The sequence below is a fragment of the Balaenoptera acutorostrata genome, chromosome 5 (genome assembly GCF_949987535.1).
Source record: "Balaenoptera acutorostrata chromosome 5, mBalAcu1.1, whole genome shotgun sequence".
Lineage (NCBI taxonomy): Eukaryota > Metazoa > Chordata > Mammalia > Artiodactyla > Balaenopteridae > Balaenoptera > Balaenoptera acutorostrata.
In genome coordinates, this window is record NC_080068.1 from 81,171,063 (window position 1) to 81,196,912 (window position 25,850).

Sequence of the window (25,850 nt, forward strand, 5' to 3'; positions counted from 1 at the left end):
TTCTTTAGTGATTATCTTTTATTCATGTACCTATTGAAGAAGTATATATTGTGTGATCTCTATATGTCACAGGTGTTCCTAGCAAGTAGGAATATAAGCTAGAAGGTGGCAAACAGGTGGAAAACTAACATTAGAGTTTAGGCATTTCTGCAGTGTCCATGGGCCCAGGATTTTGTTGTGAGGCAGTTTTCTTTTTTTTTTTTTCTTTTTTTGTTGCAAAAAGCTTTATTATTTCCATTTGGTCCAAGGCTTGGGAGAGGGCTCCAGGGTGTTTAAAAAACTGCCTAGTGGCTGCAGACAGGGGCTTCAGGCAGAAGCCCTGTCACCAGAGGGCTCCTCAAAGGCCGCTGGGCTCTGGAGGCACCTACTCATGTTTGATGGTGAGCCTTTCAAAGAGATACTCGCCCAGCCCAGCCTGGGGACCAGCCAGCCTGCAGAGGTGGGTCAGCTGGTCACCCATCTTCTTGATGAGTTTCACCTCCTCATCTAGGAAGTGGCTCTTAAGGAAGTCACAGAGGCGGGGGTCTGAGAGGGTAGGACCCAGGGCATGCAGATCCAAAAGGGCCTGGTTCAAGTTCTTCTCCATGAGAATGGTGGCTTCCATAGTATCCTGGGTTTTACCCCATCATCTTGAGATGGCTTCTGCACGTCCTGGAAGAGGGCACGGCCGCTGCACTGGTTTTGCATTTTCAAGAGATGCTCGGTGCCCTCGTACCTCTCCTCAGCCAATTCTCGGAAAAGGTGGCCTATGCCCTCCAGAGCCACAATGTTGAGGTTGAAACAGAAGCCTAGAGAGAGGTAGGTGTAGGAGGCCCAAAGATGCACGTTGACCAGGAGGTTGATGGCGGCCTCCACTTTGGTGGAGTAATTCTGACGAATCTGGGAGCTTATGGTTGATTGGTAATAAGAAGTTAAGCTCAAAAAATGGTGTTGGCTGGTCCAGGTGACTGAGGATAGCTGAGTGGCTGATTCTGAAGGTTGTGACTGGAAAAAAGGTTGGAGGGTGGTTGGAGGCTGGAGTAAGGGGCGTCCCTGTGTCTGTTCTGTCCACACACTGTTGAAGCAAGAGAGATCCACGAGACCACTGTGTACATTGCTGAGGCAGTTTTCTTGAGTCAAATTCTTTGTCTCCTTGTATTCAAAGAGAATTGAGCACTTCTTTCCTATCTAGATTTATTATTTGTACTATTGATATAGGTCAAAATTTAAGTTCTGACTCTAGTTAGAGAATATTGTTTTGCAATAGTTATTTGCTTTCAGCTTATATATATTAACTAAAGATTTTGCTTTTTGTAAAATTCACATTATAAAGAACTCTTCTTCTTTGTCTAAGAGGCTGTCTTTCTTGACACAATATTATTAACCAGACATAAATAAAGCTTTTTATCACTAACCCAGATTCACAGTGTTATAAATATTTGTAGGTTCTATCCTTATTTACTTTCACTTAGCTTCATTTCTTCTCTTGTTATAACTTCTTTGTGCAAAGACTACCACACAACAATGGAGACTTATAATATTCCCAGTGAGATAGTGCCAGGGTAAAAATTACAGGTGATCTCAGTCACAAAAACCTCTTCCTTTTTATGCAAGCAAAATCTGTGATAGATAATAGGAAATAGAGGGTGCATTTGTGGTCAGAAGTTTAGCTATTTCCCATCCTTGACATGGATTTTGCATTCAGCTGATGGAACATTCAGATCCAGACTTCTGATATTAGGTTGATGATGAATGTGTGTGGTAGTTTACTTCAGAAACAGGTGATAATTTATGAAATGAAAAACTTATGATAAAAAAGCTGCAAAACATTTTAAGGACTAATTCTTCTTGTCATCAAGCAAATGACCTGCTGTCCTGACCATGGTAAATGAAGTCTCCAATAGAATAAATCTGTTGCATTTGATCCCTTTAGTCCAGTGATCCAGAAATTTGGGAGGGAGTTAGGGAGCTATTTGAAAATCTGATAAAGGATAAACATCTTCACCCCAGAAAAATGCAGAAACACACCACACTTTATGTATAATTCAGGGGATTCTTGATCTGCCAAGGTCAATGACTCCAATATAATTAAGAATTCCTACTTTTGTGCAAATAGGCTTGGAGAATCCTCCTTTCAAATAAGCACAAGACCTTCCTAAGACCCAATGGGTCATTATTTGAAATCTCTAGTGGAGTATGAAAAGTAGAACATTCTGCAGCATGAACCACTGATTCAGTGCTTTTCAAACCTTCATATGCATAAAATTCATCTAGAGATGATTACCAACAAGGGCAGATTCCTGGGCTGCAATTCCAGAGATTTTCATTAAGTCGTTCTGAAGTGGGAATCAGGAATCTGCATTTTAAGTACTTAATCTTAGTGATTCTGATGTACATTGCATGTGGGCTACAATCTGAGAAACCCTTTTAAGCCTTCACTTGGAAGTCCTTCAAACCCCTGGCCACCAAGACAACCACCTCTCTGCATACACGCTTGGAGCTCCTGTGTGTCCCGCTTTCCAAAAAGAGCTTGCTTGGGCTCAGCATCTTTCCCATTTTTCACTCTCCCACAGTGAACGAGATACAGTATCCCAGTGAGCAGCGTGTTTCTGCAAAGCTAACATGTTTGGCCGACCTAATGTAGCCTGCCGTTGTCATTAACTGCAGAGGAAATCATTCTTAACCACCCTGATAAGTTTCTTAATATAGTAACGATTAATAGTTGTTTGAAAGCAATAGAGGGCACCAATTAATGGGCGGTTTGATAAAACCTCTGGAAGGAAATGGAAAGATGAATCTAGTCTTACTCTACATTACTGTTTCTTTCCTCCGTACATGTTTCTTTGGGGAAAAAAACCGAGAAAAGGAAAAAAAAAATCAGTATTTAAAATTGGATTGTGGCGAGAAAATGTCCATAGCTAAAATAATAGTTTTCATTTACCTTCAGATACAAATTAGGATTTCTATCTTCCAACAAAAGTTTATTTCTAAGAATTAGATCTAAATTGATATTATGTGTCCAAGAGAGTGTGCACATGACCTAAGGCCTGTCTTTGAATAATAGTTCATTAATATATTCATAATTATTACATTATTAAAATGATAATTTTGATATTATCGAATATAATTTAATAGAAAATAATAATACAGTATTATATAGTATTACGGTATTAAACATTAATATAATTATAAATGTATTGATATTATTTACATATTAATAATGATGAATATATTATTAACTTTCTTCCCACGTGTTTCATTTATTATCTATAAATGAAGAGGCACCTCAAAATAAAAACTAAGCATATAAAGCAGATACTTCACAAGTGTCTAGAGTAGAAGCTACAGGGTTCTCTTACTTGGCATAGAGCGTCACAATTCCAGGTTCTTCCTTAGGAACTAACTTACCCAAAGAATTTTCATCTAATAAATCCTTTATCAAACACCTAATGCTCCCTTTATTGTTTAAATGTGCAGGCTGTCAGACTCAGCTGTGGACTGAGCAGAAACTTGGTTTGTAAATATAATTATGTTTCATATGTCCAAAATAATTAAACCTTACTAATAATCTAGGGGAAAAGAAAAAAGTTCTGCCTTTTGAAAAAAATAATTTTTGCTAAGCATAAATGATGTAAAACGTCCAGAAGGTGAAAAGATCTTTAGTAGAAATATTCAAACACATTTAAGAGGCAGAGTTTGGTAAATCAATCTAGAAAAAAGCTAATGAAGATGGTCATTTAAGGAGCATACAATCTCAAAAGTGCATTGTCCGTGGCTGTTTTCACATTCCAACAGCAAAGCAGAGTTGAGCAGTCCCAACAGGGGCTAAATGAACCTCAAAGCCTAAATAGTCACTATCAAGCCTTTTACAAAAAATATTTGCTGACCCCTCTTCTAAAATTGTATTTTCAATTTTGGGAAGTATTATAAGTAAAACAAAAACTCGGAGTTAAGTTGCTTTAAGCCTATCCTTTTTAAAAGTTTAGTTTAGTCATAACAATAACAATAACACACACATAACAATAACACACATCCACCTAGAATTTTATTCCTGAAAATTTTCAAGTAACATATCCCTACCTACATTTTTTTCCCTAAGTATATACATTGGTTAATACTTGCACTGATGTTTTGGTGGAGTGTTAATTTCTTCCAGGGAGACTGAATAGGGAGTCACAGGGCCTTTAAATCTGCGTTTCATTCGCATGAAAAGACCTTGATCACTGGATACCTAAGAGCCTTATTCCATCTCATGGGCAGCAGCTATTTAAATCTGATGTGTCTGCCTTTGAAACACATTTGATCTTTAGGTGTTTCAACATTCAATGACTCAAATAATGCAGTCCCAGTAAGTAAACAGCACCAAAGGGAGATTTGTTTTAGTGGAGAAGGGGGGAAGGATTCTAATCAAGCAGTGGTATTTGCAAAGGATTAGTGGGAGAAATGAACAAATCTCATGCAAGAGACAGCAAACAGCCTGCTTGGCAGGATCAACACCCTGCTCCAGGGCTTCTTGTTAGTGGGGACACATTATTTTGTTCCTTCCATTTTGGGAGGAGTGTGACTTCCATTTCCCACCCCAGCAGAGAACATATTGAGAGAACATTCCTGGACCTCCCCTCCTTAGTGGTTCTCCCCACTGGAGGTGGAGTGATTGATCTGATGACTGAGATTAGGGAAAGGGGCTCTGTTTAATCTAACTGCCCCTCCTTGCCTCTCATTGGTTCTGTTTCCAAGCTACCTGTCTATAGGCTGAATGTGTTCTCTCTACTCTAGCCCCCCATGTGTTAGCACAGGTCAGCTTCCTATGAAGGAGAGAGGGGCATGGACATCAAAAGTTAATATTGGCCTCTGCTTTACGTTACAGTCACCAATTTTTTGTGAGCAATAAAGCTTGTATTTTGATGCTTTTCTGAATCTGATATCTATTACTCAAATGATTTAGAATTCAAAGAGGAGGGTGATTAATTGGCCTCTCAAAACCTCAACAGTTCTTAGTAGAGCTATAGGTTATAGTGGGATGATGATGGCCCATCTTATACAGACTTGTAGAGATTCATCTGGGCCTGGACTGTCTGTCTGTGAGGCTGAGTCAAGGAAAGGACTGGCTCTGATTGTCTCAGAGTGGAAGAATCTGCCCCCATAATCCAACCGTCACAGTAAAACCAAGATTTCAAATGGCCTTCTGAGTCTGGAATGATGATCTACAACAAATAAGACATCACTGAACAAGAATTAATGCTCTGTATCAGGAACAAAAATTAAACCACCACCAAGAATAACAATAAAAAATACTAACTCAGAGACAGAATGGGGGAAACCTGACAAGAGAAAAGTTTATATGAACATGAAGATACAATCTCAGTATAAGACAAGAATATTATATGAATATTGCCAAGGGTGAATGAACCTTAGGCAGCCTTAATAATAGAGAATGTCTGGATTAATGGAAGTAATTATCGTACTGTACATTACGCTGGTCAGACCTTATTAGATTATTTTCCCTTTTTTTAATAAGAACCCTGCATACCTTGAGTGTTCTTAATAGAGATGATCAAGATGAGAGATTAGATAATACGTCATTGGGGAATAGTTGAAATAATTTGCCCAGGACAAGAAAAGACTTAAAGAAATATTTCTTTTCTAATATTTGAAGGGGAAAAGATTAAAATCTTCTCTTTTTTTCTAGACTCAAAGATATGAGAAGCGTATTTCAAATCAGAGCATTTTATAAAGTTAAAACAGTCCACAAGTGAAACAGCTGATTTTTGAAGTAATAAGATCCTGACCCCTTGGTGGGTGTAAGCAGAGGCTGAACAAACCTTTTAAAGGAGATACTGCTGAAATAATTCCTTCCTAGAAGACTAATGAACAGGGTAATCACTCCAGAGCCAACACTGATTCTTTAATTGAAGACTCCTGTGTGCTAATCCTGACTGTACCACTCTACGTGGTGACCTTATCAGTCAGCTTCTCTAGGCTTCAGTTCTTGCCTTTCTAGAATGGTAAGCAATATTATCTGCCCGTGCCTTCCAAGATTATGAAGATGAAATGATAAAATTGATATTAAAGTGCTTTGAAAAGCACCTATATAGAGGCAGTCTGTTATTATAGCTAGAGTGGAGACTAAAATAGTAAATTATAAAGTGATAAATGCAAAGTGTAAGGTAGGATAGAATTATTTAAACTTTAACGTGAAAACAAATGTCCCGTGGAATGGTTTTAAATGCAGATTCTGTGTCAGCAGTTCAAGAGTAGGACCTGAGGGTATGCATTTCTAACAAGTGCCAAGGTGATGATGCTGGTCTGTGGACTAGGCTTTGCTTGGCAAAAAGATAGAAGATTAGGGTCATGTCCTTGCATGCACATCTAAGTAGCTCTTCGCCCACTCGATCTTTTAGCGATTCTATCCTGGCAAAGTTCTCAATGAAGCAAACAAAATTTATGACTCTGGAATAGGCTGTCAGTGAGGAAGTTGCCAATACACCGACCAACTGTATTTATTCATTTTCAGAATGACTCTATTATGACTACTGTATCTTAATTAGCTGTTTGCTATGATAACATATATCTGAACAACGGTTCATGACACTGCAGTGTCAAAGCTGTTTGCACAATGAATCAGATGACTCAGAAGAAAAGTGAGTTTTAAAATGCAACTCAAACATATAGGTGTAGTTATGGTAATTTGCATTCAGGCAGTAAAAACAGATTCTGGCTAGTTTAACTGAAAAGAGAATTTGTTAGATATATATGGGGAGAGGGTTCTAAGTGAGGCTGAAGATAGACTGGCAGCTGCAGGGTTTAAAAGCATGAAATACTCAGTAGTCATTGTTACTGAATAAACAGCAGCAATTTCTTCTGTCCTTCTGTCATTACAGTCAAGAGTCAAAATCACAGCTTGGGTCAAGTGCTTACTTCCTGGCACAGGGGAGCAGAGAGGGGAGGGTCTGGTGGAAGGAGCCTCTAGTGTCCAACCAAGAGGAGAAAGTGGAAAGGAAAGGGACCACTGATGCTGAGAAGCCGAACATCAAAACAAGCATAACTCTCTGAAGCATATATATATGTGTATATATATATACACACACACATACACAATGTATGTCAATCTTATATCCTGTAAAAAATATTTTAAAAATTCAATATTAAAAATTATTTTTCATATTTGTTTATAATGTTCCTCTTTTATGAAATGCTTATTTTTTTCTATTTACCTATTAAAACTCAGTAGTTTTTCTATCAATTCCCAGTAGGTCTTTATATAATAAATCATTAAAGCTTTGAATGTAAAAAGAAAAGAAGTAATCATATGTAAATTCTCTATTTAAAGGTAGCGCTTGTTACTAATTGTTCTGTGTTTTTAGAGGGGAAGAAGGAGCCGGAGGGACTGTTGGAAACCATTGCCTTAGAAGTTACCACTGCAACCTAAATATAATGGGGGTTCATATTGCAAGATGTGTCATTCATCAAAATAGCAGTCTAACAGAAAAATATTATTAACAGACATTTAAATCTCTATTTGGTGTCTCAAGAAAACCAAAGCTGAGATGGAGTGGGGTTTGGGTAGTTATAATACATTCTAAATATTTAGCAAACATCTTAAAATTTCAGTTTCCAACCAAGAATTCTCGCCTAAGTATAGATACAGCTATTGTGTGTTTTTCTCTAAGCTTTCACACTTATTGTATTGCAAAAAAGAAAACTTTCCCTTTGACTATACACACAGTCCCACATCACTAGACTTGACCTCATGGGGTGTGCAGGCTTGTCTCCAGCTCAACTTTCTCTTGATCACTTTTCTGCATAAAAAAGGTTAATCTAGACCGGACCAATGGGTTAGAAAGCAGGAACTTAGAAGGAAAGGTTCTGTGCATTCATTTTCAAAAAATATTGGCTGTTGCATTCGTGAGATTATTTTGAAAGCTGAGAAAGTCAGCAGCACATTCTATTGGGCAGATGTTGGTTTAAATTAGAGTTAAACTTCCGATGGCTTTGAATTACTGATTCTCCAGAATTTAGGCATATCCACTAAAGGCCAGATGAATTTGCCTATTTTTGAAGGAGAATACTGCTGAGAATGGGTCTCTATTTATAGATTTCTTTCATATTAGTAGTGTTATTAGTGAGGATGTATATCTTCTTTATTGGTTGGGTTAACTTCAATCTTTGGAAAAGTTTTAATTTTGAAAATTTTGGACAAAAAAGAAGACCCTATGAGCCATGCACCTACATTTCAGTGATGTTTCTGCATCCCTAGGGCACAGTGACCACAACATCGTTCTTTTCAGAGATGCCTTTTTTTCTCTTTGGCTGAGGAAGGAGGGTCATGGATGTTCCCAACCAATCCAAATTCTGTCAGATTCAAACTTCACTGAATTGTTTAGGACAAAAGAGACACATATCTTTACAGCCTCCCTGAAGGAACTTTTAAACGCAGGCAAAATAAATTCTATTTAATGCTAATACATAGGTAACTATTTTTTTTAGTTAGAAGAAAACATTTTTAAAATAAATGAAATAAAAAATATATGTAGTTTACACATTATGCTCTAGTTTCCTTCCAGCTGAGTGAAAGGTGATTTGAATTAGAGTTGTCTGGAGTCAAAATTTACTTTTTTTTTTTAGCAGTACACTCTTGAGGCAGAAGGTGCTGAAGTTCAATTAGCTTTACAATTTCTTTAGAGTTATTTCCAAGGAACAGGTGACCTAGAAAGTTGTCTGAGTTGCAGAAAAAAAAAAAGAAAAGAAAAGAAAAGGAAAGAAATAACACAAAGGCTGGTAAACATAGGGATTGTGACTTAAAGAAAGTAATGGTAGTCGATATAAGAAATAAGAAATGTAGTCGATTTCAGATACCTGGCAAAGTCATTCTAAAGACTGAGGCTATTAGAGAGAGAATAAGCAAAATGTATTTGGAGCGAGTTCCTATTCAACTGAACTTTACTTCCTCTATTGGGGATATGTTATCTGATGGGACTTTAAGCTAAACCCACATTGTTTAGGATATGGGTTTCCCCAAAGCCATGGTCTGTGTAGAAGGAGTGGGCTCTGTGCAGCAGATCTCTGCTACAGATCTACTGCCTCAGACTATCTCTGCTGCCACTCCACCCCCATCTGTAGCTGTGTACACTCCTGGGCAGCCCTAGGCTACTGAATGCCCAAGCTGGGTAGAAAAAGAAGACAAATTTCGATTTCAGGAGAAAATTTAGCTTCACGAGATTTACAGCACAATGGTTAAGAATCTGGGCTTTGGAGTTAGGTTTGAATCGAAACTCCACCTCCTATTTGCTGTGTGGCAAAGGGGAAGACACACTTTTCTCAGCTGTATGAATAAGCATGCAATAAATGATAGCTGTCAATATTATTGTTGTATATTGTTATTATCAGTCCCTTCTAGCTTTCTCCTACACTTCTGTCTGCTCTTCTTCTGCTGAAACGTGATGACATCTCTCCTCATTCCCTACATCTGCAAACAAAAATCACCATGTACCCCATCTGACAGTGTTGAACTATGTGCTGTCTGTTGTTGGCTCAGAAACAATTCCACAGCTTTTTGGCAAGTTTCTATCCTAAAGGATTTGGCTGAACTCTACAGATTAAATTTTCTTCTGTGGATATATTGTAGATGTATTGAATTAGTGACTCACCATGCCCATTTTATGAAAGTGAAATTGAGATGAAATATTTTTCTGAAAATGATAACTTTGTGGAGGTGGGCAGGGAGCAGATAACAGGAATGAGGGTATGACTTCAAAATATATACAAAGTGATTTCACAACTTGCAGGGATACAGATTATAGTAAAGGAACATAAGTGGTAAGGTTTGACAGTTTCTTTTCTTCTACTATGAAGAACAGGGTTGTTCCTTCTATGGGCAAATGTCTGGTTGCAGAATCAAACATGACTGTGGAGCAGATCTGGTAACTGGTCAGGTATTGATTTTATTATTTTTAATGACTCACAGATCCACTGGGGATAGTTTAGGTTTGTAATATGAACAGTTTATCAGACTGCAGAAGACATGTCATTTTTTAGATTGACATTTTCCTCTATGGTTATTTCTCTCACACAGCCCTAATGCTGGTGTGGGTTTTGAAAAGCCATTTGGGAAATTTTATTTCGAATTGTTCACATTTTTTGTTGTAATATTTTGGAGCATTTTATTTGCTTAAGTCCAAAAGAAATGGCACTGAGCTGGCTTTTAGCAAAACCTTTGCTATTTGCTGTAGAAACCTGGGCATATTTTCAACCTCTTCCTGCCTTACATTGTTCATGATTAGAGAAGGGATATTTGTGTGTATTTGTGTGTGTGTGTGTGTGTGTGTGTGTGTGTGTGTACATCAACATGGCTACTGCTTTTGAAGGAGAGTTAGAGATACTGTTCTGCTCATTTTTGGTTCCTTTTCATTCCTAGCATAGTTCCTGGTATATGTCAAAACATGATATATTCATTAGTAATAATAATAAAAATAACTGTCATTTATTAAACCTTTACTCTATGCAATGTCTTGAACATGGTAATATCAAATAAACCATTATTGAATGGTAGACTGAATGCACTGTGACTAAGTCATTTATTTGCATTCCATCAGTTAATCCTTATAAAATACGAAGCAAAATAACACTGTACTAGGTTGGCAGAATCATGATGCCCATTTTACAGATGAGAGAATTGAGGCTGAGAGCAGTAAGGCCACTGTCCCAGGATAACACAGCTAAAATATTTTGACATTGGAATTAGGACCCAGATTTGTCTAATTTAGGTGAAAACAGTACCATGAGATGGAGAGAAAGGATAAAAGAAAACAAACTTATATAAGAACTGGAAACCAGCAGCAGTAACAGTGCAGCAGGCATAGAGCACAATGCAGGACACTTTTTCCCCCCAAACAGATCTCCCCTCTTAAAATTTTCCTAGGCTGGCATTACAATGACTGACATATGAGTCTATGTAATATCCATTTCACAGACCAAGGTAATGGTAGCTGCCAAAATGATTTGTGGCAGAGCTTCACTTCTTCAAACAACTATTGCAAACTAGAGTAAGCAAATTTAATTACCTTCCAAGCTGACACAACCTCAGAAGTATTGCTGCTTTGTTATCTTCCTGCTCTGAGTGATGGACTATCCATGATCCGCCAGGAGACACTTGGACATGACTCTACAAGTGGAATGAGGGAAATGAAACTGAGAGTGTAAGATACAGCAAACCCATGCAGATGTAATCCTGGCTAAGAAAGAATTTTGCAAGTGGGTTGCCCTGTGTGTGTTCACTCTGTGTGTGTGTGTGTGTGTGTGTGTGTGTGTGTGTGCTTGTGAGTTTCACACCAGGCAATAAATCTTAAATCTAATAGTCCAGATATCCAGTCTGGATATCTAATGCTAATGATGCCTAGGTACTTAGAGGAAGATTAATTTCAGAACTTTGTGATCACAAGAGGATTTGAGAGAATGTAAGTACTCCCATCTGGAAACAATGACAACATGATAACTTTTGCCAAACTACAGTGGTTATTAATAAAACATTTGTTTGCTAAGTATCAATTCATTTATCCTACTTCAAAGGGCCATGAAGTGGATAAATATTTAAAAAACATTTAGACAACTCTTTAAAGATGTATTCAAGTATTTCATCATCTAGGACTTGGGCTCTGTTTTAAAGTTGGTAAACTCACAATATATGGCGAAGCATGGACACTTCAGTCTTCAATGTTTTGGAAAAGTTTCCTAAAACCTCTTCTGCATGTGTAGACCTTCTCTCATGAATGCAGATCACAATCCCTTTCTCCTCCTCTTTGTTTGCCTCCCTGATTTGCCTCCCCGATGGCAGAGTTCATTCACTGTCTTTTTGTTTGCAGGTATCCCAAGTGCCTAGAATAGTGCTTGGAATACAGTGGGCTCTAAAAAAATATTTGTAGACTGCATCAGTAAATCTTAATTTTTACTTTTATGTCTCAAATGCTTGTGTTACACTACAAACGTCATTCTTCATCTCCTATTCTCCCATTTCGTTATTTTTTTCCTAGATAGTTCAGTGTTCTCTCCTGAACATTTTCTCTTTTCTTGCACAGTATTATGTTTCAGCTACCTTGGTTTCAGCTTGTGCTACTTTGTAGTTTTATGTTCTTAGCTTGCAAAGAGCATCTAGGGCTTTGCCACCTGCACAGTGATGGATGTTGCTGCTTCTTATTAAGCTATACTCTGGTTTCCTTAATGTGTCATCTGAGTTTGTTTGTTGATGGCACCAGATCCTGGCTTCTCACTGTGGGGCTCCATTCTGACGTTCTCTTTGTATCAAGGATACCAGTTAAAGTGGTATTTCTGCATCTGTGAAATGCTATTGGAAAGTTGCTAGCAGTGTTCTGACTCTAGGGTTGAAGGCATCATTTGACCTCTAAAAAGGCAATGTTTATTTTGAAAAAATTCATCAAAACTTCCCTTAAGTTTCAAAAAAGAAAAAAAAAAGGAAAGAAACCTACCTATCTATGGTTTTTGAGTAAACTATGATTAAAATGAATGACGATGTTTGTCTATGAAGGCAGAGCCATGATACTCTAGAGCAGTGATACCCCAATGCTTTCTCTCACACCTCAGATCAATTTCCAAGGTAAAATGGGAAAAAAAGATGAGAGTGGAAGGATAGTAGAAAATGATAAGGTTAACTCAGAAGAGTCATCAGAATGGAAAGTGGACCTCCAGTCTTTGCCAACTCATGCCTACTTGGATCAGACAATTGTGCCTATCTTATTACAGGGACTTACTGTACTTGCAAAGGACAGACCACAAAATCCCACTGAATTTCTAGCATCGTATCTTTTAAAAAACAAGGCATAGTCTGAAGATCAAAACTGACTTATTGGGAAGAACAGAAAAATTTGGTATCTACTGTATATTTACATAATTAAGAGGCAGGTTTAATTGTCATGCTTTCCACCCCCTCCCTTTTTTGGAAGTATAAGAACCTTCACGACAACAGAACTTATTTCCAGAATTGCAGAAGAAAACATATTTCCCGTATTTGATTTAATCACCATACTTATGTAATTTGTGTATTCCGTGCAATATTTTATTGGATTATTTTTAACTTTTTTTTTAAACATGATCTTCAAAATAAACTTTTAAAATGAAAAAAAAAAAAAAAAAGGATTCAAGATGGCGACAAAGGAAGATCCTGAACTCACCTCCTTCCAGGGACACAGGGAATGTACAGCTGTATATGGAAAATCTCCTCTGAATAAAACCTAAAAATTGGTAGAGGGACCCCTTCACATCAGGCAAATGAAGGGGAAACCACACCAAAGAGGGTAGGAGAGGCTGAGACAAAATCTCGCCAGAAACCTCACCCCAGCCCTGAGACCCACAATCCTGAGGGAACTCAAAACCTGGAGCTTCTCCCTGAGGAGCGGATTCGTACCCCACATTGGGCACCCCAACTTTTAAGACCAGCACCTGAGAGCCAAGCCCCCAAAACATACGGCTGTAAAGACCAAAAAGACTTGTGCCTGCGACCCCTGGGCTGTGGTGAACTAGAAATGCCCCTTACGGGCCCGCAGAGGACTCACCTGCCTCAGGGCCTCCACGGAAGCAGCTCTTTGCAAAGCACCCGGATTTTCCGTGAAAGTGGTTCATTTGCTAATTTTAAAGTACTGGTCTGAGGGGGAGGGGTCTGCTGGGACGCTGTCCAGGTTTGGAGGCTGGTGGGCACCATCTTCCTGCTCTCCCTTGGCCTTGCGAAAGCCGGAGGGTGCCGTCTTTTTCTCCCTTTTTGCCTTTTCTTCCTTTTCCTCCCCTTCTTTTCTTTTTCCTTTTTTGGCAGGTGCCCTCGTCGCTCTCCCCCTCTGCCTCGTGGCAGCCAGCGAGCACCATCTTCGGCTCTCTGCCACCGGGAGCGCCAGCATCTCCCGCAGGGGAATTCAGCACTCCGGGGTTTGCGGCTGCCACCGAGGGGACGCCCCTGGCTCTCCTGGCCCGTGTTCCTGGATCCCACGGGAGGGTAACAATTGGAGAGAGAGCCCCTGGCGGGCCACTACTCCCGTGCACCGTGCAGACGGTGACTGCAACTCCCCCAGCCTTCGCGTCAAACAGGCCTGCTTGCTGGGCCTTGAACTTAGCCCAAGGGGGCGGACTTCCGGTTCGGCGGGGGCGAGAGGCTTCCGGTCGCTCTGGGGGAAGCCAGGCTGCGGCCGCCATCTTTGAGCTCTCTCTCCGCTCGCGCGCCGGTTTCCCGGCAGAGTCTGTACGCTCAGCTGGAGCCCTGATTTTTAACAACTGCCGGCCAGGGAACACCTCACCTCTCCCTCCAGATCACCTGGCCGGCAGGGCTTATTACACTTGCGTCCCACAAGGCTGTGTATGTTTGCATTCTTTACCAGCTGCTGCCTGAGGGTGTGACTTCCAATCCACCTGAATCTAGGTGCTGACTGAGACCCTCTCCTACCAGACACTGACTGGGTCTGACACCCTCTCCGCTACTGGCAGCTATTAAAAATAAAATAGGCTGCTTGGAGAATCACAAAGATTTGGGAGACAAGCAAGAGCTGGAGCAAGGCTGAATCTGGTTTGCCAGGTAGGCTCTCATTTTCATAAAAAAAAAAAAAAAGAGTGAGAAAAGTGACCTGCTGTAATTAAAGCAGTAAAATAGTGTAAATCGGGTGACCCTTTAGCAGATTGTGTGTTTGCAGCAATAGATAAAATATTACTTATTTCTTCCAAAGATTGATTTTGACTGAATTCGCTGTGAAAACCATTCTTTGTACTTTGGAGATTTGTCTTTTCATGTAACGATCAGCTCACATTGTGATTGTGTGGCTGTCTCCCCAGGAAGGATGTGTATGCCTGATGTTCTTTGTGTTTCCTACTGCAGAAAAAATTGTAAAAGAAACATACAGGCCTTGCATGGGCTTCCTGACCTGCAGTGCTGGTGTCCTGTCCATGACCTTATATTAACCATCCTTTGGTCAACACTTTTAATGCACTGGTTTAGGCCAGGTGGGTCAGTTCACACCTATTGCGGATGAGGCCTTCCCCTGAAGGAAATTTATATTTCCAACTGCCCATTACTGGGTTGAAAAGTGAGATGAAACTTACACTGGGAGATGGAAACTTTTATCCTCTTTCAAAGCCAAAAACATAGTTGTGGGAGCAGGATTTTGAAGTATAGAGATACTTTGCAGGGTCCCTTTTCGTAGCATTAAGTTGGGCCATCCTGGAGGGGCCGTAAGAGTAGCCATTTCTTTTAGTACAGGTGAGCTTCCCACTGTGTCAAATTTTATATCCCCATGACTGCCCTAAAGAGACATCTGGCGGACCATTACCCAGAAAGCAAAAAGTCCTCCTATGTCTGGTGTTTGCTTTCTTTAAAGCATCTCTGCTAGCAGTGACAGTCAGGGTAAGAGCAAAAATTCAACCTTCAGGTTCTAGCACTGCAACCAAGATTGGAGTGTGTGCAGTATATGTGGTCTCATTTGCATTCTGTCTCTGTTTCTCTTTTTCTCTCTCGCAAATTTTCCCAGTTTTTCTTTCTCATTGTCCCCTTTTGCCTTTGCCTTCTGTTGTTTTCTCCCCCTTTTCCTTCCTGTCCCTTCCCTCCTGCCTGTATTACTTTCCCTCAATGTCAGTTTGGATCTTCTGAGAAGACAAAATTAGATGTGCAAGAATAATAGGAAAAACATCTGTGAAGAATAAAGTGGAAAAGGAGCAGAATTAGTAGGGAAACCTTCAGACTTAGCTGCAGCAGGGGAGAGGGAAAGAAGGAGGAGTGGGTGAGAGGAGCCTCAGACTGTAACAAGACTCTCGGAACATTTTGGCCAGGCTTATGGAGACCCCAGAGCAAAATCTTCCCATTAGAGAAGTTCCATATTGGGTAAGGTAGCCCAGCTCACATACCACTGCCTTACTCATTGGCGGGGAACAGCCAGGAGAGCTTGGCCTCTGTGAGAACGTTGCAAGCAGATCCGAAGGTATAGCAGTTGGAGTCTGTCAGCCAACCACCTCCTCTGAGGCAGGTTCTCTTGAAAGGAGGTCTGAGCAGCATAATTTCATGACCACCACATTGTCTTTCTTCCCTCCTTTTTTCCTTTCCTTCTTCCTTCCTTCTGACCAAGAAGGCTTGAAAGTTCCCCTCATCTTGACTAAAATTTAGACGTTTCTTCCTGACTCTTGGTCCCTGATCTTCATTTTCTTAGTGCCTTTACTTTAGAAAACCTGTAATTGTAGATGAATTCTCTGCTTCTTTATTTTTTTAAGTTAATTTTTATTGGAGTATAGTTGCTTTACAATGTTGTATTAGCTTCTGCTGCACAGCAAAATGAATCAGCCATACATATACATATATCCCCTCCCTTTTGGATTTCCCTCCCATTTAGGACACCACAGTGCATTAAGTAGAGTTCCTTGTGCTATACAGTATGTTCCCATCAGTTGTCTATTTTACACAAAGTATCAATAGTGTATATGTGTCAATCCCAATCTCCCAATTCCTCCCACCCCACCCCTTTCCCCCTTGGTATCCATACATTTGTTCTCTGTGGCTATGTCTCTATTTCTGCTTTGCAAAGGAAGTCATCTATACCATTTTTCTAGATGCCATATATATATATATGCATTAATATACGATATTTGTTTTTCTCTTACTGACTTCACTCTGTATGAAGTACAGATGTAATAAGAAAATGTGGTACATATATACAATGGAATATTATTCAGCCATAAAAAGGAATGAAATTGGGTCATTTATAGAGACATGGATGGACCTAGAGAGTGTCATACAGGGTGAAGTAAGTCTCTGCCCCTTTAAATGTAATTTTTTCTAAGGCCTTTTTCCAGTTTTATAACACAGGAGTGTCTTTCTCAAGGACCTGGAAACCATTCCTTTGAAATGCATTCATCAGGAAAGGTCATGCCCCTATCTGCCAGTTTCTGTAAGAGGGTAGAGCCTAACTTCAGTGGGCACCTTACTCCAAGATGCAAAACCACCTCCTGTCATGAAGATGAGAGAAAGTTTACTTTTCCCTTAGGTAACAACAATCAGGAAACACATATGGCCTATGATTCCCCCATCCTAGGTCTTAAACCTGTACAGCCCTTTGTTTTGTTTCTGTGGAGCTGAGCTCACACTGAGTTCTGGGCTCTCTTCCATATCACAATAGCCTTGAATTAAAGGTCTTCCTTGCCTGCTGAACTTTGTCTAGTGTGATATTTGCCTTGATAGTTCTTCCTTCCCTTCTTCCTTCCTTCCATTAAATATTACTGAGTGCCAATGGTGTGACAGGAATTAGGTTAGCATCGGATATATTGGTGAAAAAGGTTGTTGTAGTCATGTTCCTTAGGGTAGACAGAAAATAAGTGAGTTAACAAATAAATGAAAATTTTGAAATGCAGATTTTCTTTATAGAAGGAAAATAGGTTGGTGGTATGACAAATGAGACGTAGCCTATTTTACATAAAATATTCAGGGACCTCAGAGACATGGTCCTTCTTCAGGTTAGAACCCATAATTTTGGGTCTAGCAGTTTGGCTCCATATATAACAGTAAGTATCATCTGCAGTCATAATGCTAGCTTTCCAAATCTCAGCCTTCTCAACTATAAGATGAGGATAATAATAATACCTCTTTCATGGAATTATTTGAAGAATTATATAAGATAATGCATTTAATGCACTTAGTGCTTTTATTGCCTGGGTAAAATTGATGTTTGATAATGTTGATGATGAAATAATTTGCAAAGATAGTATTCAAGAAGTAGATATTTTATAGTTTTAAAATTTATTTAGTACCAAACATTAAAAAAAACAAAAACAAAAAAAAAACTCTTAAAATAGCTCCTGAAATACAGTCAGAGGAATTCTGGTCTATACTTTTCATGTGATGCCCAGAATTATGATTCAGCAGTTTAACATTTAATGTCTTACTTCTCTCAAGAAATTATAGTTTCTTTGAAGGCACTGATGAAGGATTACATGCTTTTTATGTTCCCACAGCACTTAGTATAATATAGGCACATAGAATATACACAATAAAAGCTTATTGAATTGATATTCACACTAATAGTGGAAAAATATTTATTGGTGTGAGTTACCAATTCAAAGTTATTTCTGTTTTTTTTTTTTTAAATGATGGGTTGTTTTTTGTTTTTTAATTAATTAATTAATTATTTATTTTTGGGTGTGTTGGGTCTTCGTTTCTGTGCGAGGGCTTTCTCTAGTTGTGGCAAGCGGGGGCCACTCTTCATCGCGGTGCGCGAGCCTCTCACTATCGCGGCCTCTCTTGTTGCGGAGCACAGGCTCCAGACGCGCAGGCTCAGTAGCTGTGGCTCACGGGCCTAATTGCTCCACGGCATGTGGGATCTTCCCAGACCAAGGCTCAAACCCGTGTCCCTCGCATTGGCAGGCAGATTCTCAACCATTGCGCCACCAGGGAAGCCCCGTTATCTGTGTTTTTATAAGCACTTTTTTTCTCTTTGAAAGAAAGCAATCTGGTCTTAGAATTGTTGGCTGAAATTAATTCTAAGAAAAAGAAGACTTTTCGTTTTCATGATAAAGGGTTGACATTGAGTTTAAAAACAAAGCACTTGAGAATCACCTAAGAATATTTTTTATATTCCAAAAATTCATATTACAAAATGTTTCATACTGGTGAGGGGTTATGTGGAGCAGAGAATAGAGACATTTTTTCCATTGGATAATTCACATCTTTGTGAAGTGTGGCTCTAATTTTTCTAGATTGTGGGATGTGAGATCCTGTGCTCTTTATTGTTTTACTTTTAAAAGCCGACATTGATTTAAGTAAGCTTTCCCAAACAGTATTCTGCATTTTTGCCTTTGGTCTTACTGCCAGAAGTTGGTCTCTCTGAAGCAATGTTCATCTAAGGGCAATGTAGATAAAAGTTCAGCATGGGCTGTGGAGTAAGACAGACTTGGTTTAGAGTCTCAGCATTTTGTCCTTGAACAAATTACCTATCTTCCATCTTCATCTGTAAAACAGGAATAGTAATAGTTTCATCCTCACAAGGTTATTGTGAGGGTGAGAAAGTTACACATATAAAATAGTAGATTACTCATGTAAAACACCCAGCTTACAGGAAACACTAAGCAGAGTGCACTTCCATTACTTTTCCTATTGTAGATGGCATTGTTTGGAGTTGATTGACTTCCTATCCTGTCTTTCCATAACATATTTTATTGCATACATTTTGCCCAAATATGAAACTGGCCCTGTATATTTGACCATCTTGAATCTAGGATCAGAATGGTAGTAAAATTACTAGATTGTCTGCCACCTGTCGTTTTAGAATAAAAAGGTCACTGATTTAATTAATTTTCCCCCATATATTTCAGGACATTATTGTGCCCCTCCCCCAGGCATGGGCCTTAAGACTTTTAATTAGCCTTCAGTCAGTGCTGTGTCCTGATGAATAACACCTTCTTTTTTACTGGCAATCATTTGACTCTTACAGCTCCTTCACTGGGAGAGTGGGATGCAGGTAAGGTCTGTTGTCAGCATTTATCATCATCAATTTTCCATTACAATTTTATTGCCTTGTCTTTAGGAGCCAACTCCCTCTAGGTCACCTGGACCTCTTAATTCCTGATTGTTTCCCTTGCAGGGATTTTTCCATGTCTTTTCTAAGAATATTAGTCCCACAAATGATCTGAGGAAAAAGAAGAATGCAGTAAAATGTTTGGAAAATGTTATTTCTATGTTGTCCTTGTAGCAATTTATTTTAACGGAAGGTGTAATATATATGTGTGTCAGCTGACTTTAATCCAGCCTCTAGAGGTGATTAATCAGTATGGATCTTCTCTGCTCAGGAACCCACACTCCAGTGCTGGTTTGCCAATTAGCATAAGATATAGTGGTAATAATTTCTCATTCATGAATAAAAATCTTCCAAGCTCAACTAACCCTTTAACAGCAGAGCTCAAAATTAAAAGCTGTAGTTCTGTGTCCTCCTACTTTATGAAGCTCTCTGTTGACAGATCTGATTTGATGGTTGCTGAAGCTCTGATAGCTTGTTGGGTTAGTTTGAAAATAAATGTCTGTATGTTTGGTAGACTTTTGTCAAAAACTTGCATTTCTTGTAATGTTCCTCTAGTATTAAGGTGGTAAAGAAGAAATTTGTATCTCCTACTTACCTCTAATTAGTGAAATTTATCAAAACAACCCCAAAGAATTTTAATTAACAATAGCTACAAAATATATTTCTCCCTTGGGAATTCATAAAGTACATGAAATCTCTCAGTAAGAAAAGAGTTGTTTAAATTTGTTACTTGGTTAAACAAACTTTTTGTTTTCAAACTTATTTGAGCACAGATTTCTTTTTTCCTTGGTAAATGTCTATTTACATGATATTTTACATACTATTTATAGACTATGCAGCAATGATCAAAATTTGGAAAATTGGTTATTTTGAACATATCATCTTTTCCATTTTCTTCATCAAAATTCACTTGTATTATGGTCTTTTCCTCTGTTTCAGAGATCATTTCCTCTGAGGGAATCCAAATGCCATGTCTTGAAGAAACCCAAGAAGCCCTGTGTAGAGGCTCACTTGGCAAGAAGCAGAGACTTCCTGCTAACAGTCCTGTGGGTCCTCCAGCTTGGAAGGGGACCTTACAGCTTCAGTGAAGCCTTCACTGACTGCGGCCCCAGCTGACATCTTGATCACAACCTCATGAGTGACCGTTAAGCCAGAACCACCCATAAAAGCCTTTCTCAAATCCCTGACTCACAGAAACGGTGAGATAATAAATGTTTGCCATTTAAGTCACTAAACTTGAAGGAATTTCTCATGCAGCAATGAATAACTAATACAGATTTTAATAGTTTTAATAAAACACCAGATTAAAAAATTATATCTAAAGGTTCTAATGATGAAAAGTGACTCTATTTTGCCTCCTAGGGATCTTTACTTTTTAGCTGTGGTTTTCTCTATAGAAATGGGCATTGAAAAGAGAATTTTCATATTGGAGAATCAGTGAGTCCTCAAAGCATGCGGTAAAGTTGACTGGCTTCTCTGTCCTTACCTAAGACTCCCCTGCTGATTCCCCTGAATTCCCATTCTCTTGTCACCAACTCCCCCCCAGCTCAACTCTGTACCATCGCTTCCAACCTTCTTTGCCCCAATTCCTAATGGAAATATTATCCAATAATACTACAAATATATTTTTATATCTTTGGACAACTCAAAAGGAAAACTAAGGCATATGTGGTAGGTAAATATATTTTTACTGCCTAAAATGAAAGCGCTATTATGAATCTGGGGTGGTAGACTCAAAGACAGAAGTGTGGGAGGATTGGAAGAGGAGGTGGGAATGACAAAGCTCCTCCATAATCTCCATCAGCCCCCATCAAGCCACTTCAATAAACATACTATCCTTGTAAAAACTGTATGTGCTTCTTACATAAATAAAGCCTTAAGACAAATCCTCTAGTCCCTATTCCCAAAGGGATTGCAGCTACTAAACCCTCAGATGTATAATTTCCAGAGATGCTATTGCTAACCATGATAAGACTTAATATTTAATGGTATTCCTAAAATCAGCACAAGTGTTACAATACTGAGTAATAAGTTAATAGGATGCTCAGCCTCTGATAGTCATTAGTATTTTGACCAACTTCGTTGCTGGGTCAATGATAAATTTAATTCTTTTTGATCAATTAAATTGACTAATGCAAGAATCATCCCCCAAGTTTGGCAGTAAAAGATGATTTAAAATAATTAATGTACAATGATGGCATACTTCCAAAAACTTTAATGATTTGAAGCTCTTTAAAAGTTTTGCTGTTGAATTGTGAATTGAGTTATACAGAATCAAATAAAAGGTATTAATTATGTAGCCATGACATTATTTGCAGCACTAAGTCATTATCACTGAATATTTCTTTAATTATAATACAGAATCCAGAATACTGGGTCAGCTCAGTAAATGCTAAATTTAAAGAATAGCTGTAGTTTCCACTGGCTGTTTACCAGAATTTTCTCTCATGTACCTAAATAATTTTCACAGGACTTAAATTTTTTTTTGCTTTGATGTTAATTACTGCCTGCTGGATCTTCTCATTAATCAGTTTTCAAGCAATTAATTCGATCACAAATGGAAAGTATTGACCGAATTAAAGGCTATTTCCAGAATTAAACTATGGTAATTAATTTCCTGGTTTCTATGTTAATAAGTTGTCATATATTGTTTGGCAGACATTGATTAGAGTCTACATCAGCCATGCAAATTAATGCAGGCCTATTGGCCTCCCTGTTGGAAAAAGTAAGGCTGGGCTTTAAAAGGAAGAAGATAAGGAGGCAAAAGCAGAGCCAACTGCATAGTGGGGAGGCTATATTTTCTCATTCCCAAAGATACATCATTACTAGAGACTGTCAAAACCCTTTCCAGGTCTCCACAAATTCAGTTTAGGATACTTTTTTGGCTGCCCCGAATTTAACCAAGCATAGTCACATTTCTAGTTTAATTGCAAGGTGCATAATATTAAGCATGGGGGGATTTTTATGCCTTGGGAAATGTACTCTGCTTTAGAAAAGTTATTTCTATGAGAATACAATATTATATTAAAGTATTTGAATTATTTTATAAAATATAAAATGTTAATTCATTTAAAACTATAGCCATTAACATAGGCACTTGTATAATTTATTAATTTTTTTCATCCATTTTTGTTTTTTCTAAAACAAGGTCTGTGATGTTTCCTCAGTTTCTTAAAAGTGGTTTGTAATTCATAATTTTAATTAATATATTTTCATGTATGAAATATTTCAAACAGATGATAAAATACAGAGAATATAACATTACTAATGTGTGTCTCATCTGGACTTAATAGATATAAACATTTTTATGGTTTTACTTCCAATCTCTTTATTTTAAAATAACAAAAATAAAACCTTACATATACAGCTAAAAATCACCTCCATTCTTTCTGCATTTCTTCTGTTTTCCTAGAGATTCAGTACCTTGAAGTTGATGCATATTATTTCTATGAAATATTTATCATCTTTTTTTTTAGAAATTTATTTATTTATTTATTTATTTATGGCTGCGTTGTGTCTTTGTTGCTGTGTATAGGCTTTCTCTAGTTGCAGCGAGCAGGGGCCACTCTTCATTGTGGTGCACAGGCTTCTCGTTGCAGTGGCTTCTCTTGTTGCAGAGCACAGGCTCTAGGTGCGTGGGCTTCAGTAGTTGTGGCACGTGGGCTTAGTAGTTGCAGCTATCAGGCCCTAGAGTGCAGGCTCAGTAGTTGTGGCGCGTGGACTTAGTTGTTCCACAGAATGTGGGATCTTCCCGGACCAGGGCCCGAACGCATGTCCCCTGCATTGGCAGGCGGATTCTTAACCACTACACCACCAGGGAAGTCCCTTATCATCCTTCTCAACTGCTATGTACAACTGTTATGTTTTTCACATATTTGACTTCTAAATTGTGCACTAGCTTTATATATATTTAAAAGTCTGTTAGAGGACATAAGATTAAATATATACGTGTCTCTGTGTGTGTGTGTATGTGTGTGTGTTTGTATATATGTATATACACATAGGATTAAATATGTGTATGTGTAGATATATGTGTATATATACATGTGTATATATACATATATATATATTCTTATGTCATATAACAGACTTTTAAAATGTTACCAATCCAGTAGGTAGCACATTGTTTTAATATGTGTTTTCAATAATGAATTTGAGCATTTTTTCAAGTGTTTATTGCATACTGTATTCATTTTTGTTCATCTGGGGACCGACTGTTCATATCTCTTTGCCCATTTTTCCTATGGGACTGTTTTTCTTATTTATGTAGGAGTGCTTTACATATTCTGAATGCTAACTTTCTGTTTATACAGTGAAAATCTATTTTCAAGTCTGTGGCTTGTATTTTAACTTCGGTTGCTTTTTAATTAAAATTCATTTTAATATAGTCAGATTTATAAATCTTTTGTTTTAATTTGTATTTTTTTGGGCCTTGTTGAATAACTTATTCCCTACTCCAAAGTCATATGTTCTATGTGTACTTCAGGACTGTTTAAATTTTTGCTTTTCCTCTTTAGGTCTTCCAATTTTCTGGAATTTATTTTTGTAAATAGTGTGAGGTTTGCATCCAAATTGATCATTTCCATATGGATAGCCACTTGTTCCAGCATCCTTTATTGAACTGTGCATTCTTTTCCCATTGGTAAATAATGCATCTCTGTCAACTACCCATTTTTCATGTAAGTGGTCCATTTTTAGGCTGTCTATTCTGTTCCACTGGTGTGTCTAACTATCTCCTGTAGCAATACCATGATAATTAAATTATTATAGATTGATACTATATCTCAGTACTTGAGAGGACATATACCCTTTCTTCTTCAAAATTGACAGTTCTTACCATTTTATGTAGCATTTTAATACCACCTTTTCAAATTCTGTTAAAAATTGGAACTTTGGCTCACTGCATTAAATATATAGTTAGATGTCAAGGAGGAAAGGCCGTTCTTACAATATTGAATCTTCCTATTCATGAATATAGTGCATCTTTTCATTTATCTAGGCATTCTTTTATGTGTTAGAATGTTTTCATTTTATCCGTTATACCTTTTGCTAGGTTTATTCTTTAGATCTTTATAGTTTTTGTTGCTATCACTAATGATACATTTTTAAACATCACATTTTAAAATTAGTTGTTACTGGTGTGTAGGAATACTATTAACTTTTGCATATTGATGTTGATTCAGCAATCTTGTTGAACTTTCTTTTTTTTTTTTAACATCTTTATTGAAGTATAATTGCTTTACAATGGTGTGTTAGTTTCTACTTTAAAACAAAGTGAATCAGTTATACATATACATATGTTCCCATATCTCTTCCCTCTTGCATCTCCCTCCCTCCCACCCTCCCTATCCCACCCCTCTAGGTGGTCACAAAGCACCGAGCTGATCTCCCTGTGCTATGCGGCTGCTTCTTATTCTAAGAATTTGTGTTTAGAGATTCTTTGGTTTTCTATACAAGCAATTATCACCTCTGCAAATAATGACAATTTTGTTCCTAGCTTATTTATAAGGTACTAAAAAGAGAAAGGTATGAAATATACTTTGTTACTAGGAGCAGAGTTTGGGAAATTGAGAGAATGGTACTTGCTAAAATTTCAGTGCTGGAAGCCACCAAATACAAAAGTTTTTCACTAACTTCCATCCACCCTCCTATTATTAAACCTCTTCCCTATCATCTTACAAGTTAGGCATTTTTACTTCAATTCCGTTGTGTTTTACAGAACTTTTTTTAGGTGAAAATATATTAGGCTAATGATGAGACTGGATGCCCGTATGTCAAAGATCCACCTTGCTGCTTAGAGGAACTCCATTCATTGTAGGATGTGGGCACACACACTGAATGTGATCACTGGGGGATGGAAGGTGGGATTTGGGTGTCCCTCTGTAGAAACCCCAGGGTCTCCTTCAGGCCAGACTGAGATCCACTTCTTTTTTGTGTTCTGAAACAAAGTAGGAACTCAGTAATTTTTTTCTTGAATTGCCCAAATATCTTCCTTTGTCTCTCAGAGCTTGAAATGTCACTGTTAGAAACTCATTCTGGTAGGATTTAAGGTTTATTCACATTTAACAATCTTTCCAGTAAACATCCTTAGGTTGTACTTTATTCTTTTAATTTCCTGTGTCTACAAACAAAGCTTACTTCATACCTGCTTCCTGTTCCATTCCAGCACTGGTGTATAATATTTGACAAGTTATGCCTGTTTCCTCATCTATTCAAGTGACATAATTTAAAGGACCTTATAGTGTTGTTATGAAAATTCAACTAAAGCATATAAAACTTTAGGACAGTGCTTGGTGTATAATAAGTAATAAATGTTACTTTTATTAATAAGTC

General features: G+C 38.1%; 1 pseudogene; it reads right to left on the minus strand.

The window, feature by feature from the left end:
• Positions 1-364: 364 nt before the first annotated feature.
• Positions 365-11,971, minus strand: LOC114237262 (ferritin light chain-like; annotated as a pseudogene).
• Between the last annotated feature and the right edge of the window lie 13,879 nt (positions 11,972-25,850).